Source organism: Suncus etruscus, chromosome 16 (genome assembly GCF_024139225.1).
Source record: "Suncus etruscus isolate mSunEtr1 chromosome 16, mSunEtr1.pri.cur, whole genome shotgun sequence".
NCBI lineage: Eukaryota > Metazoa > Chordata > Mammalia > Eulipotyphla > Soricidae > Suncus > Suncus etruscus.
In genome coordinates this window covers 66,015,907-66,031,933 of record NC_064863.1, presented here as the reverse complement: position 1 = coordinate 66,031,933, position 16,027 = coordinate 66,015,907, and the positions used below count along the sequence as shown (strand labels likewise).

The 16,027-nt window shown below is 39.9% G+C and overlaps 1 pseudogene; it reads left to right on the top strand.

Annotated features, from left to right (window-relative positions):
• The first annotated feature begins 234 nt into the window (after positions 1–234).
• Positions 235–1,024, top strand: LOC126032643 (thioredoxin reductase-like selenoprotein T; annotated as a pseudogene).
• The last annotated feature ends 15,003 nt before the right edge of the window (positions 1,025–16,027 follow it).

Here is a 16,027-nt window from a genome sequence, read left to right as displayed (position 1 = left end):
GAGAAATGTGTTACTGTCAATGAAAAGTCTTCACTTTAATCTTACAAAGCTTATTAGTTAATTGCAGTCACTAAACACTTCCGTGTGATAGAAATTCTCACGTTATCTATTGCTATTGCAATGTCAGAAAGAAGGCCAGATTGATAGCACAAAAGTTAAAGTGTCGGCTGAGTGTGGTCTTGGGCTGGCTGTAGTGTGTGACTGAGGGCGGCCAGCATGGCTGTCTCCATTAAGATGAGGCATGCGTTGCTTTTCCTGGTGGCGGCGTAGGTGGTGGTCTGGAGCTATTCCTCAACCAACCTGGGCTGTGTGCCTAGTCAGAGATTAAAGATGCCGTCACGGGGATGCTGCTCAAATTCCAGATTTGTGTTTCCTGAGGTTACAGGCAGGTGTTTGAGGGGTACACGTGGGTTATCAGCCAGCAGTACCCAGATATCTGCATTGAACGAGAGAATTACCTCCCTCAACCAATATATAGACATATAGCATCTTTTCTGTCAGTCTTCAAATTGGTATTAATAGGCTTAATAATTGTTGACAAGGATCCTTTTGCTTTCTTTGGCATGCAAGCTCCTAGCACCTGGCAGTGGGGCCTAGACAACAAGGTCCTATGCATGTATAATGGTTTTCTTCTTGAGCAACATGATTGAGAACCAGTGTATATTAACAGGTAGGTGCATTTGAGTTTCACTTTAAATGATGTACCTGTTTGGTCTAAGCTGGAATCTGGTCACCTTCTATCCATGCAACAGCTGTCTCAAATTATTGACAATGAAATGAAGCTTAATGGGCATATGGATTCAATCCCACACCAGCAATCATAGCCCCACCTATCAGCACTGGAAACTCTTTCAAATTAAGGGATTTTTGCAAGAGCAGCGTGACTGACATCATCAAGGCTTGCACTGAAGACAGCCGCTGTTAGTGCAGACCAGATGCTTTCTTGGCAGGCTTGTTGTACCTCTTGGAAAACCTCAATGCAAGACAGTTTTTCAGTGCTGCTACATTTCGGAATTCTGCACATTCATGGAGTGTGGTAATACTGTAGAGTCTTTTTCCTTCCCCAAATCTATTCAGTTAATAGTTTTTAAAAATGTGACATTATTGGGGCCGGGAGCGGTGGCACAAGCGGTAAGCGACTGCCTTGCCCGTGCTAGCTTAGGATGGACTGCAGTTCGACCCCCCAACGTCCCATATGGTCTCCCAAGCCAGGAGCGATTTCTGAGCGCATAGCCAGGAATAACCCCTGAGCATCACCAGGTGTGGCCCAAATACCAAAACCAAAAAAAAGTGACATTACTAGTTGTTCCTTTTCTTTCTTAGTCATATTTGAGAAAGTAGAATATTTAATTACATTTTAATTTTGTTTTGAAAGATGCCTGTTTAAATCTGTTGTAATTTTATATGGATTTTTCTTTTTATAGTTTAAAAGCAATCGTTTTGGGAATATTATTGAAGTTACCAAATAATTTATAAAAATGTATCAAACACCTCTAACTTGGTCATGTCCAATTTATGGTTTTAAAAGTGCTATAGATTATGAACAGTGCATTATACAAAATTAGGGTGGGAAATTTAATATTCAGTGTACTCTCCAAATTTGTGTATATGTGTGTGCATATATATATTTCCAGTTTTTTGAGGAATCTCCATATTGTTTTCCATAAGGGCTGGACTAGACAGCATTCCCACCAGCAGTGAATGAGAGTTCCTTTCCCCCACATTCCCGCCAGCACTGATTGTTCTTGTTCTTTGTGATGTGTGCCAGAAACTCTGTGGCATGAGATGGTACCTCATTGTTATTTTTATTTGCATCTTCCTGATGACTAGTGATTTGGGACATTTTTTTTCAATGTGCCTTTTGGCCATTTGTATTTCTTCTTTGAGGAAATGTCTGTTCATTTTTTCTCCCCAATTTTTGATGGGGTTAGATGTTTTTCTTGTTGAGTTCTGTCAGTACCTTGTATACTTTAAATATTAGTCCCTTATCTGATGTGTATTGGGTGAATAGTTTCTCTTTTTCTGTGGGTGGCTTTTGTATCCTCATTACTATTTCCTTTGAGATTATTTATGAATTTTTCTATAAAACTAAGAAAAAAGAAAAAAAAGAAAGGGTGGAAGTCAGGGTCCAAGTGGTCTCAGATGCATTGGTGGAGAAAAAATAAGGACAGAACTAAATATGCAAGCCAAAGTCAATGACAATAGAATAAAGAGATCTAAATTTTAACACATTTAACTTAAATGGGCCCGTTACACTAGCAGGTAAAGGGGCAAAGCATGGTGGTATAGGATGCACTCTGGGATCATTGGTAGAGGGAGGTTGACACTGTTGGTGGGAATGGCCCTGATTCCTTGTATATCTGAAATTCAACTATGAAGGACTTTGTAGATCACAATGGTTTCAATTAAATAAAATTTAAAAAAACAAGAAAGAATATTCAGTTGAATACCCGTTTTTACATTCTCAATATTTAGGTGAATAGACCACTTGTCTAAGAATTTAACTTATCTAATATATATCAAAAATTTGTTTTATGTGGAAAAAGTTGAAGGTTTTTAATACAGTGAATTAAAGATCTTACCAGAGTTATAAAAAGATACGTTTTTAAAGGCTTAAATTAATACCGATTATGCATTAGTAGAAGTAGGACTGTAATGTAGGAAATAGTCATAGTGCTACAGTCATAATACTTGAGCTTCTTTACACAGGGAGAGAAGATGCCAAGTATAAGCAGGTTGGAAAAGTAAAGGGAGTGGAAGAAAAGTAATAATTGAGCAAACAGTATATTTTGTTTGTTATACTACAAATAAATGTTTCTGTTATCCATAAAAACTACAACTGTTTTTATTGTTATAAAACAGTATATTTTATTTGTTGAATGCATCTGGCAATGATTGTGATCGATTGTGACGGTCTCAAGATGAAAAGAATTTACTATAGTCTTTCTCTAGTTGTCTAGAACTTAGTCTAGTAATTTTGCTGCAGAAATTTGATTAAATGTCTTGCCCAGGGGCCCGGAGATAGCACAGTGGTGTTTGCCTCGCAAGCAGCCGATCCAGGACCAAAGGTGGTTGGTTCGAATCCCAGTGTCCCATATGGTCCCCCGTGCCTGCCAGGAGCTATTTCTGAGCAAACAGCCAGGAGGAACCCCTGAGCAATGCTCGGGTGTTGCCCAAAAACCAAAAAAAAAAAAAAATGTCTTGCCCATTTAATTCAAATCTGTTAGACTGAAAATCTGTTAGTCTAGATTCACATAATTCTAAGAATTAGTACAGTTTTAGTTAAAATTACTTAGAGGTTATTTATTATTCATGTTCAGTAATAATTTATTATCTTTAACTAGGATTTATATTAATGTGGTCTGTAGTATCCCATGCTTAGTCTTTTCTATAAGGTGAATGAACTGCCAAATACATGTAGGTCTTTCTCCATCACTACTGACAGTTAACCTTTTGTCATCTATATACGCTTCAAAAATTGGGCCTCTAGCATTCCCAGGGAATTATCTCAGATTAACTATGAGGAAATTGAAAAACCACTTTAAACTTCTATATTTGCTTTGGATGAATACTTGTTTTGAAGAAGAGCTGTTTTGTTTTATTTTATAAAATCTTTATTTAAGCACCATAATTACAAGCATGATTGTAGTTGGATTTCCATCATAAACAGAACACCCCCCATCACCAGTGCAACATTCCCACCACCAATGCCCCCCCTCGTCTCTAACCCCTGCGAAGAGTTTTTAAGTCACATATAAAACCCAGCTGTTCTAAAAAAAAATAAAAATTAATAAAACAGCTGTTCTGTTGAAACCATATCAATATTGTTGTTATCTTCTTTTTTGTTTGTTTGTTTCTGGGTCACACCCGGTGACACTCAGGGGTTATTCCTGGCTATGCACTCAGAAATTGCTCCTGGTTTGGGGGACCATATGAGACACTGAGGTATCGAACCACAATCTGTCCTAGGTTAGTGCATACAAGGCAAGTGCCCTACAGCTTGCACCACTGCTCCGGCCCCTGTTGTTATATCTTTTTACCACATTTTAATCTAAGATTCAAGAGCCTAGTTAAAATAAAAATATAAAAAATGTATTCATTGCCTATAAAGTTTATAAATGTCTGTATCTAGAATCTAGACATTATCTAGATAGATTCTAGATAAATGTTTCTACCAGGGGTCCTCAAACTTTTTAAACAGGGGACCAGTTCACTGTCCCTCAGACCATTGGAGGGTCTGACTATAGTAAAAACAAAACTTATGAACGAATTCTTATGCACACTGCATATATCTTATTTTGCAATGAAGAAACAAAACAGATACAAATATAATATGTGGCCCGCGGGCCATAGTTTGAGGACCACTGTTAGACATTTATAAATGTCTGTATCTAGAATCTAATAGCAGGTTAGCCAATTCTGTTTGGAGTTGAATGTAATTACTATTGTGGGAGAAATTGCTCGAATGATTTTTTTAAAAAAAAAAATGTCAAATGACTTTCATACCTTGATGTCACAATGTGCAGGAGATGTGCTTTCAGAATAGAAATGCATGACTGATGCTAATACTAGCTAATGCCAGCAGTTGACCAGCCTTTACCACTGTCAAAATATAACAGGACCCCAATGATAGTTTTTCTTGTTTTGTATGTTATGAATTTGGGAACCTTGAACAGTTGGCATTTTATCACTGTCATGATTTTAAATTACTACACTTTAAAAAATACCTTATAAGATGATAAAGTTGTTAACTTATTATGAAGGCTTTAAAAAAAACTTGACAGGAGCATAGAAACTAAATTTGGGGTGATTTAGTGTTGCAAAAATAAACTTTTATTAAGCTAAAAAAAAGAAGTGAAAATGTTTCCCTCTATGCAGCTGTATCTACATCTATGGCTTGAGTCCAGTAATGTATATGATTCCCCAAAGCACTGCCAGGTGTGGTCTCTGAGCACTGTTGGGTGTGCCTCTTCTCAAAAAAAAAATAAAATGTCAGGAATAGTTCATGGAAAAAAATGTGAGGATAAAATTCAGAAATTCTAAATTATCCAACTATACTGTTTCCAAAAGATTTGCTAAAATGAGTAATGACCAATTTCAGCTGTTTATGATTAGGCTTTGGGGCAGTCTAAAGTTTGTATCTAAAGTTTATAATTTCTAAAGTTTGCAATTCAGATAGATAAAAACACTTCTATTTCTACATGCAGTTATTATTAAGTATGAGATATACTTAAGGAGGAAACATACTGAGGAACTACTGCTTTATTACCCTTTGTAAAGGCACATAAGAAAGGCAGAAAGGCATGGAAAAGGGGACAAATTTGGGAGGCTGGAGAAATAGTACAGTGGGTAGGGGCATTTACCTTGCAAGTGGCTGCCTGGGTTCAATCCAATTCCAATAGATCCCCTAGCACCACCAAGAGTGAACCCTGACTGCAGAGTTAGGAGTAACTCCTAGCATCACTAGGTGTGGTACAAAAATTGAAAATAAAAAGGGGGCAGGGGGTCCGGAGAGATAGCACAGCAGCTTTTGCCTTGCAAGCAGCCGATCCAGGACCAAAGGTGGTTGGTTCGAATCCCGGTGTCCCACATGGTCCCCCGTGCCTGCCAGGAGCTATTTCTGAGCAGTCAGGAGTAACACCTGAGCACCGCCGGGTGTGGCCCAAAAGCAAAACAAAACAAAAAAAAGGGGGGGGGGGGCAGGGGGCAGGAGGAAGCCTGGACCTCTTACAAGAACAAGAACTCAGCTCATTGAGAACTCTCTCCTTCCTTGTTTCTTTTTCTGTCTCTAGCTCACCCAATTTTGTTTGCTTTTTTTCATAATGACTTCTGCTTTTTAAAACTATTATTACATATTACTGAAAAACTATGATTAAAGCATGTCCGTTTAAGGAAACCATAGTGAAATGTACGTTAAAAAAATAAACTTGAAAGTGTTTTTTTAAAAATTATCCTGTAGATGGTAATTTCTAGGACAGAAAATTGTTGTTTGAAAAACATTTAGGGAATCCCAGGTTGAAGATCCCCTTCTTCTGAGAGAGTTTTTTTTTCCTTTTTCCATTTATTTTCCCTTCTCTAAAATAACTTTATCTGAAGAAGAAAAAAAAAAGTGGATGGAACTAGAGAAATAGTTCAGACGTTTAGGTGCTGATCTTGAATGCAGCTGGCCCTGACTTGCCCCCACGCCATCAGAGCACAGAGTCAGTAGAAGCCCCTAAGCACAACAAGGTATGACCCTCAAATAACCTGAAAACTAAATACTTAATACTTGTACAGCTACAGGTAATTTTATAATTGAAAATAACCTTTCTCAAGATATTATGTTCATCATCCGAAGTGTCTAGAAAAACAATTGCAAAATTACGTTCCTTCAAATTTGAGTCTGAGCCCAAGCGATAGTATAGTGAGTAGGGTATTTGTCTTGAGAGGACTGTGTCCTCCTCTCCTCTTCAGACAACCTGTTTGACTTGTCATTCCATATGAATCCCTGAGGCCACCTGAGGAATGATTACTGAGTGCAGAGCCAAGAATAAACCCTGACCACCACTGGGTTTAACCCCAAAACAAACAAACAAACAATCTAAAAACTAAGCTACCTATTTCAATTGTATTAATTAAAATTAAAAACTCGAACATCTGTCATCAAAAGCTTAAGAATTTTAAGTTACAGAGTGAAACTGGCTTGAAATTTGAGTTTTCTAAAACATGGATAAACTGTCTCTCTCACTCTCTCTCCCCTCTCTCTCCCCTCTCTCTCCCCTCCTCTCTCCCCCCTCTGTCTCTCTCCCCTCCCTCTCTTTCTCCCCTCCCTCTATCCCCTCTTTCTTCCCCCTCCTCCCTCTCTCCCTCCCTCTCTCTCCTCTCTCTCCCTCTGTCTCCCTCCTCTCTCTCCCCCTCTCTCTCCCCCCTCTCTCCTCCCTCTCTCCCCCTCTCTCTCCTCCCTCTCTCTTCCCCCTCTCTCTCCCTCTCTCCCCTCCTCTCTTCCCATCTCTTTCTCCCCTCCCTCTCCCCCCTCTCTCCCCTCCCTCTCTCCCCCTCTCTCCCCCCTCTCCCCCCCTCTCTCTCCCCTCCCTCTCTCCCCCCTCTCTCTCCCCTCCCTCTCCCCCTCTCCCCTCTCTCCCTCTTACTCCCCTCTCTCCCCCCTCTTTCTCCCCTCTTTCCCCCTCTCTCCCCCTCTCTCTCCCCTCTTTCTTCCCCTCCCTCTCTCCCCTCTTTCTTCCCCTTCCTCTCTCCCCTCTCTCCCCTCTCTCCCCCCCTCTCCCCATCTCTTCCCCTCTCTCTCCCCTCCTTCTCTCCCCTCTCTCCCCCTCTCTCCCTCTCTCCCCTCTTTCTCCTCTCTCTCCTCTCTCCCCCCTCTCTCCCCCTCTCCTTCCCTCTCTCTTCCCCCTCTCTTCCCCCTCTCTCTCCCTCTCTCTCCCCTCTCTCCCCTCTCTCTCCGCTCTCTCACCCCTCTCTCTCTCCCCCTCTCTCTCTGCCCTCTATTTCCCCCTTTCTCTCCTCTCTCTCTCCCCCCCCTCTCTCTCCCTCCTCCCTCTCTCTCCCTCCTCTCTCCCCTCTCTTTCCTCCCTCTCCCCCCCTTTCTTTTTTTCAGGTTTTGGGCCACACCCAGTTGTGCTCAGGATTTACTCCCAGTTTTTTGCTCAGGAATCACTCCTGGGGTTTTGGGGGAAATCCAGGTTGGCACTTATCCAACTATCATTCCAGCCCCAGATTAATACTATCATTCCAGATCCAGATTAATTTTTCTTGAGATTAGGATGGAATTTCCAACCATTTCTGAAACTTCTTTAAATAGGTCTCTGTCATTTTTACTGTGTACTTATGTAAAGCAATATTGTTGACACCAAAGATAAAATCAAGATATTGATTGACTCTGAAAACATCGGTGATACTTTATGTCCTGCAAAATCAAATACTTAGCCAAAGCTTCATTATTTTCATAAAAATTAATCATCACAACCATATTATCAGTATGAAAAGTTTTCATCTTCAATAAATGGCAAAATTGTATATATCTAATTTTTTGTTTTGTTTTGCTTTGTTTTTTGGGTCACACCCAGCAAGCTCAGGGGTTACTCCTGGCTCTATGCTCAGAAATTGCTCCTGGCAGGCTCGGGGGACCATAATGGGATGCCAGGATTCGAACCACCATCTTTCTGCATGCAAGGCAAACGCACTACCTCCATGCTATCTCTCCAGCCCCTAATATTTATTTTTAAAATAAATTTATTATATATTATCAGTAAATGATTTGCTCCTATTTTAAATACCTATATACTAGTGTTTTGTGAATTTTTTCTCAGAAAAGAGATTCACAAGCAGAAAAAAAATAAAGAAGCCCTTGACAAGAGAATTTGGAGTTTTTCTTTCTTATCTCTTGTTATTCCTCTATTTCTCCTCCTGCCTGCAATTCCCCAAATATGAAGACCTCTCTTATCTGTAATTTAATTCTCCTTGGGTTGCTTAACTGTTCACACTTGGGTAGGAATAAGTTTCTCTCAGTAAATTACCACAACAAGGAATGTTCCCTCTAAGCCTTTTATCTCTAATTGTGGTGCCATGGGCTGTTTGACTCACTAAAGGGATTTCACACATCGACACTCAGACTGAATGTTTGGGGGATAAAAGGCCTATGAAATAACACAAAGATTATTAGCAGATTGGTTCAGACATCGAAGCTAATCAAGATAATTTCATGCTGCTGGGATGAAGGTCAGAAAGTACACAGCTCTGCTAGTCTCTTCTCTTCCAAAGGCGCCTTGCTCAAGATGAAGATCTAGACTAGAAGGTTCCAGAATTCCCTTCTCTACTTCTAACTCTAGCATCTCTCCTCTTACCCTATTAAAATAATCAAGATATATGCTTCCCTCATCCAGAGGACTCAGGAGAAGGCCTTTGTGCACCTGCCAAATGACCCAGAAATTCCACTTTTGACCATCTACTCACTCCTAAGACAAACAACAACAACACATTTACTCAAAAAGACACATTCACACCATTATTCATTGCAGCACTTAGTATAATAGTTAAGATATGGAGTCAAGGGGTCAGAGCGGTGGTGCAAGCTGTAGGGCGTTTGCCTTGCACATGCTGACCTAGGAAGAACCATGGTTCAATCACCCAGTGTCCCATATGGTCCCCCAAGCCAGGAGTAATTTCTGAGCACATAGCCAGGAGTAATCCCTAAGCATCACTGGGTGTGGCCCAAAAACAAAACAAACAAACAAAAGACATGGAATCAAATGTATTATGAAGATGTGTTATGAACTACTATGCAGCTATGAAGAATGAGGTCTTGCAATTTGCTGCAACTGGAAGATATGTTGAGTGAAGCAAGCCAGAAAAAGGACAGAAAACACAGAATGATCTCACCTATGTGTGGTATATAGAATAACTGGATGAATAAGTGTAATGTAGTAAAGGAGATGCCTAGATTAGCTTTGACTCCATAGTATGGGGAGGAGGACAGAGAAGGAAAGAAATTGAGGTAGGAAGATAGAAGATGAGAAAGGGAAGTAATGGGGGGAACAGTGGTCAGTATAGTCAGGTACATTAGTGATGTAGGAGAGTGGTATAGTGATATATTCAAATCAAAGATTCCATAACATTTGAAAACATGAGATATAAACTACCAACACAGGACTTTGAAATGTGCCTGTCAAGGTTGCAGGCAAGGGCGGGGGCATGGGAGAGAGCAGAAGGAAGCCTGTGAACACTGGAGGAAGGCAGTTGACACTGGTGGTGGGATTGATGTTAGAATATTGTATGTCTAAGGCTCATCTATTAATAACTTGCAGGGGCTGGAGAGATAGTACAGGGGTTAAGACACTCACTTCCAGAACCACTTTACCAACTAATTTCAAGGTCATGTTTTTGAAATACTGTAGTATATTTGAAGTACTGGGGTACATTTTTTTTGGTGGTTTTTGGGTCACACCCTGTGGTGCTCAGGGGTTATTCCTGGCTCCATGCTCAGAAATTGCTCCTGGCAGGCAAGGGGGACCATATGGGACGCCGGGATTCGAACCGATGACCTTCTGCATGAAAGGCAAACGCCTTACCTCCATACTATCTCTCCGGCCCCTGGGGTACATTTTTCAAAGTATTTCAATGTGTGACCAGGGCTGGTACCCAATAAAACTCGTATGAGATTTCTTTTGCCAATATGACTAGATATGCTGACCAAGTTATCTGTGAAAACCACCAAATTTTTAATTTATAATATGTAGAATATCTATTTTAAGTGTATCAAAGAACCAGAGGTGGTACAATGGAAAATACACAAAAACTAAGTTCAAGTGTTCTCACTAATATCAGACTCCATAGATTTTAGGCTTAAGGTTATAAATGTGTTCTTTGCATGACTGAAACCCAAACACAATCATGTATGTAATAAAGTTGGTTAAATAAAAAAAATTAAAAAAAAAGAAGGTTATAAATGGGGCTAAGGAGATAGCATGGAGGTAGGGTGTTTACCTTGCATGCAGAAGGATGGTGGTTCGAATCCTGGCATCCCATATGGTCCCCTGAACCTGCCAGGAGCTATTTCTGAGTCTGTAAGTCTCTTTCTTTGTGTAATCTCTTTCTGCTTTTAGTATCAAGGTGATGATAGCTTTGTAAAAAAAAATATTTGGGAGTTTTTCTGTTTCTTCAATTCCCTCAAAGATCCCCAAAGGATTGGCAGGATCTTGAAAGCTTTGAAAGAATTCATTAGTGACTCCATCTGGCCTGTACTTTTGTTTTTGGGAAGATTTTGTATTATCGTTTTTAATTTGTCAATAGTGATGGGTCTGTTCAGATATGCCAGATCATCTTGGTTCAACCTTGGGTGGTTATAAGAATCAAATAATTTAACCATTTCTTCTAAGTTCTCTTGTTTTGTGGCATAAAGTTTCTCAAAATAATCTCTTGATTACCCTTTGAAATTCTGTTGTGTCTGTAGTTATCTCCCCCTTTCATCTCTAATTCAGTTTATTAAGTTTTTCTCTCTTGCTTTCTTTGTGAGTTTGCTAGTGGTTAATAGATCTTGTTTATTTTTTTAAAAGAACCAACTCTTGCTTTCATTGATCTTTTGAATCATTTTTGGATTTCTAATTTATTAACTTATTCTGTAGAATTTATTATTTCCATACTTTTCATGGTTTGGTTTATATCTCTCTCCAGAACAGAGTCTATGGAGCTGGCCAAATACAGATATGGCAACTGCATTTGTGGGCTTAGTATTCTGTTTTCTAAGTCTTACTTTTTGGGTTTTGTTTGTTTGTTTGTTTTTAGTTTTTGGGTCACACTCAGTGGCACTCAGAGGTTACTCAGAGCTCTTCACTCAGAAATCACTCCCAACAGGCATGGGAGAATATATGGGATGCCAGGATTTGAACCACCATTTGTTCTGGATCAGCTGCATGCAAGGCAAATGCCCTACCGCTGTGCTATCCCACCAGCCCCTAAGTCTTACTTTTTGTATTATAAATATTTTTGTATTTAATTAGGTCAACTAATTCGGCTTTTCAGAGTTAATTGTTTTTGTGACTATTATTAACTTATTCAAGAGTTTTATTTTTTTATTTAAATATGATCTTTCTAAGAGTCTTTGAGATGTTGCTGGAGGACTTATTTCCTGAGATAAAGTTTTCTGATCAGTACAACATCATTCCATATTCTTATTTCTTAATATATTGATAGAATTATGCTTTATAGTATGGCTCTTTTTCTTCACACATTTGATATTTGTGATTTTTAGGGGCCTGAGTGGTGGCACAAGCGGTAGGACATTTGCCTTGCATGTGCTAACCTAGGACAGACTGCAGTTCTATCCCAGGCATCCGATATGTTCCTCCAAGCCAGAGCACATAGCCATGAGTAATCCCTGAGCATCATTTGGTGTGGCCCAATAACAAACAACAAACAAAAAAGTGATTTCTAACTACCTTCAATATTTTTAAAACTCAGGGAATGCTAAATTTCTCTCCAGGTGCATAAAAACATGGAACTTCGTCCATTGGTGCAGTCCAATTACTGAGTAAATAGCTTTGACAAGACCTTTGATTAAATTACAATAAAGCTGACCACAAAACCAGGAATTACTCATATAAACACAAGTCTCTTTGCTGGGGTTAGAGGCAGTGGCCAAATATTTTAAAGAACAATTAGGAACAGGGATAAAAATAATTTGTGTAAATTTTTATTTCTGGGAAATCATAGAGCTTTTAATTCATAGGACTTTTTAAAATTCCAGTGTTGGGTGAGAGTTATGCTTAATATTTCCTAGGGCTGTTGTAGGTGCTGAGAAGGAAGCAAAAGACTTCCAGACTCATTGACAGGAATAGAACAAATGCTTTTTACGACTTTCCTCTAGCTAGCACCTTGTTCATTAGGTTTTATTAGTCTTTATATTATTTAGAGACCTCCAAATGATTTATTCTCCAAGAGAAAGGTCAAAATGCACACCACCAACAAGAAACTGTTTTCTTTTTTAATTCTCTTAATTTCTCCTTATATAGTACCTACTTACAACTATAGCTCTCCTCACTCTTTCCTAAATATAGAAAGAAAGGGAAAGAAAGAAGAAAGAAAGAAGAAAGAAAGAAGAAAGAAAGAAGAAAGAAAGAAGAAAGAAAGTGGGGCCAGAGAGGTGGCGCTAGAGGTAAGGTGTTTGCCTTGCAAGCGCTAGCCAAGGAAGGATTGCAGTTCAATCCCCCAGTGTCCCATATGGTCTCCCCAAGCCAGGGGCAATTTCTGAGCGCTTAGCCAGGAGTAACCCCTGAGCATCAAATGGGTGTGGCCTCCCCCCCCAAAAGAACAAAAATAAATAAAGAAAGAAAGAAAAGAACTCATGGCTTCATGCCTGCAAGGCAAATGCATTAGTCACTGATTCATCTTCCTGGGCCCAGAGCTAGTTTTCTATGTGAAGAAAAAAATTTATTTTGTACCCAATTTTGTATATATATTTATATATGCATATATATATGCATATGTGCATATATAAAACATTTAACTAACTTTTAACTACCTTCTAATTTCTTTAAAACTCAGGCCATGCTGGGGCCGGGCGGTGGCGCTGGAGGTAAGGTGCCTGCCTTACCTGCGCTAGCCTAGGAGACGGACCGCGGTTCGATCCCCCTGCGTCCCATATGGTCCCCCAAGCCAGGAGCGACTTCTGAGCGCATAGCCAGGAGTAACCCCTGAGCGTTACCGGGTGTGGCCCAAAAACCAAAAAGAAAAAAAAAAAAAAACAAAAAACTCAGGCCATGCTAAGTTTCTCTTCAGGTGCATAAAATCATGGAACTTGGTCCATGGTACAGTCCGATACTATTATCAGTTGATTTGCAAGACACACACATACAGCACACACACGTGTGACACTCAGCAGTGCTCAGAGCTTACTCTGAGTTTAGAGATTTTCCTGGTGGTGCTCGAGGGACTATATGTAGTATCAGCAATCAAATCCAGATCACTGTATGCAAACACCATGCCCCACTGTTACATTTTTTCTCTCCCCTTCAGAAAAGTCAATAAAAAATTTCCTTGTATATGTCTACAGAGCTGAATTGAGACTGGTCTGTTTTTATCAGCAGAGATCTCTGTTCAAGACAATGGTGTATTTATCAACCACAGTTGCCAGAGGAGCTTAAGAAGGAAGCATACATCCTGTGAAAAGTTCTGCAGAGCTTCCTGAAGGATGCATACAAGCAGGCTGTTGAAGTTTAGCTTCATGTGTATCAAGGAAGAAAAAGGCTAAGGGGTCAATGGGCGTGCAGCTAGTGGAAAAAGGAGCCCAAGCATGGAAGCTCCCTACTTTCCAAGAGAAAAGTGATGGGCATTCGCAAGTAATGAGATTTTTAACTTCATAGGAAATGGATACTTCTATTTCCTCCTTTTTCTTTTTTCTTTTCTTTTTTTTTTTTTTGGTTTTTGGTTTTTGGTTGTTGGTTTTTGGGTCACACCCAGCCGAGCTCAAAGGTTACTCCTGGCTCTACGCTCAGAAATTGCTCCTGGCAGGCTCAGGAGACCATATGGGATGCCGGGATTCGAACCACACTGCCTCCATGCTATCTCTCTGGCCCCTACTTCCTCCTTTTTCATGCATGATATTATCACAGTATGTTTAAATGTTCATGTATATTTAACCAAAGGACCTGACCTGCCTGTGAGTTCAGAAGCCACATTTCTTTCAGTCCGTGGAGGGACACCCTTGCACACTACACTACACTGAGAGCAGATCAGAAAAATTTTCTTTTTTTTTTTTTTTTTGTTTTGTTTTTGGGCCACACCCAGTAACGCTCAGGGGTTACTCCTGGCTATGTGCTCAGAAGTTGCTCCTGGCTTGGGGGACCATATGGGACACCGGGGGATCGAACCCCGGTCCGTCCAAGGCTAGCTCAGGCAAGGCAGACACCTTACCTTTAGCGCCACCGCCAGGCCCAGAAAGATTTTCTTGACTAGTTTCTTAACAGCTCCACCCTCTGAACACTAGGATCTCAACAGAGCTAAAAGGAATGCATTTGACAAAAATCCAGTTGCTAAAGGCTGCTTTTTTTTTTTTTTTTTTGGTTTTTGAGTCACATCCAGCAGCGCTCAGGGGTTACTCCTGGCTCCATGCTCAGAAATCGCCCCTGGCAGGCACGGGGGACCATATAGGATGCTGGATATTCGAACAACCGTCCTTCAGCTTGAAAGGCAAACATCTTATCTCCATGCTATCTATCCAGCCCCTATATTTTCTTTTTAAGAGATCTGGATCATTTTAATGTATGGCATATTTTGCAGATCATCCTTTCAATATTCTTTATCTTATAAACGAATAATCACTATACTAAATCCAAGTTTTGTTTAGGACTCAGAATTGATGGGTGTGAGCAGCAACAGCATCCGAGTGCTTGCTAACTTACTTCTATGTGGTGCTTTGTTCACTTTCTTCCCATCAAATGAGCTAGAATTAGCTCATGTGGTGGTTGAGTCATGTTTAAGCAATAAGATGAATGGAAATAAATGTTCTATTACAGAATCACCTCTGGATTTTGAGTCTCTAGGCAGTAATCTAAAGTCATCATAGGGGGCCAGAGCATTAGCACAGCAGGTAGAGCATTTATTTGCCTTGAACACCATTGATCTGAGTTTAATCCCCAGCATCCCATTTTGTCTCCTGAGCCTGTCAAAAGTGATTGCTGAGTGCAAAGCTAGGAATAAACCCTGAGTGTCAATGGGTGTGTGAGCCCAAAACACCCATAAAAAAAAGAAGAAAGTCATCATGATGTAGACACTTTGGATGATTTTTTCCACATACACTGACATGAATCTAAAATACTGAACATATTTAGTAAGATGGTAATTCCAACATTGTACAGGAAATCTAGATCAGGGAATAAACCAAGTTCTATGAGGTAAAATAGTCCCACAAAAATCTCCATAGTGGGCAGGTAAGTGCTTGATAAATGTGAGGTCAACAGTTCAATCCATGGTACCACCCCGCATGCTGAGAGATATCTCAGTGTCACTGTCTCAGAGGCACAACGAAGTGTGTGATCTCTGGCATATTACAATCAAGTATATTTGAACATAAGGTGTGCAAGCTCTCCAAACAAGTTCACAAACACTGGCAAGCACAAAAATTGATGTAACACTCCACCGACACTGAAAACAGAAGTGGACAATCACAGCAACTGAGTCTTTGTGACTTCTGGTCAGTATAGTAGCAATATCAGCAAAAGAATCAGGCTAGAGGGAAGAGAATGAGGGGGGTGTTGAAAGAAAGAGAGAAAGAAAGAAAAAAAGAAAGAAAGAAAGAAAGAAAGAAAGGAAGGAAGGAAGGAAGGAAGGAAGGAAGGAAGAAAGAAAGAAAGAAAGAAAGAAAGAAAGAAAGAAAGAAAGAAAGAAAGAAAGAAAGAAAGAAAGAAAGAAAGAGAAAGAAAGAAAGAAAGAGAAAGAAAGAAAGAAAGAAAGAAAGAAAGAAAGAAAGAAAGAAAGAAAGAAAGAAAGAAAGAAAGAAAGAAAGAAAGAAAGAAAGAAAGAGAAAGAGGAGCTTACTTTT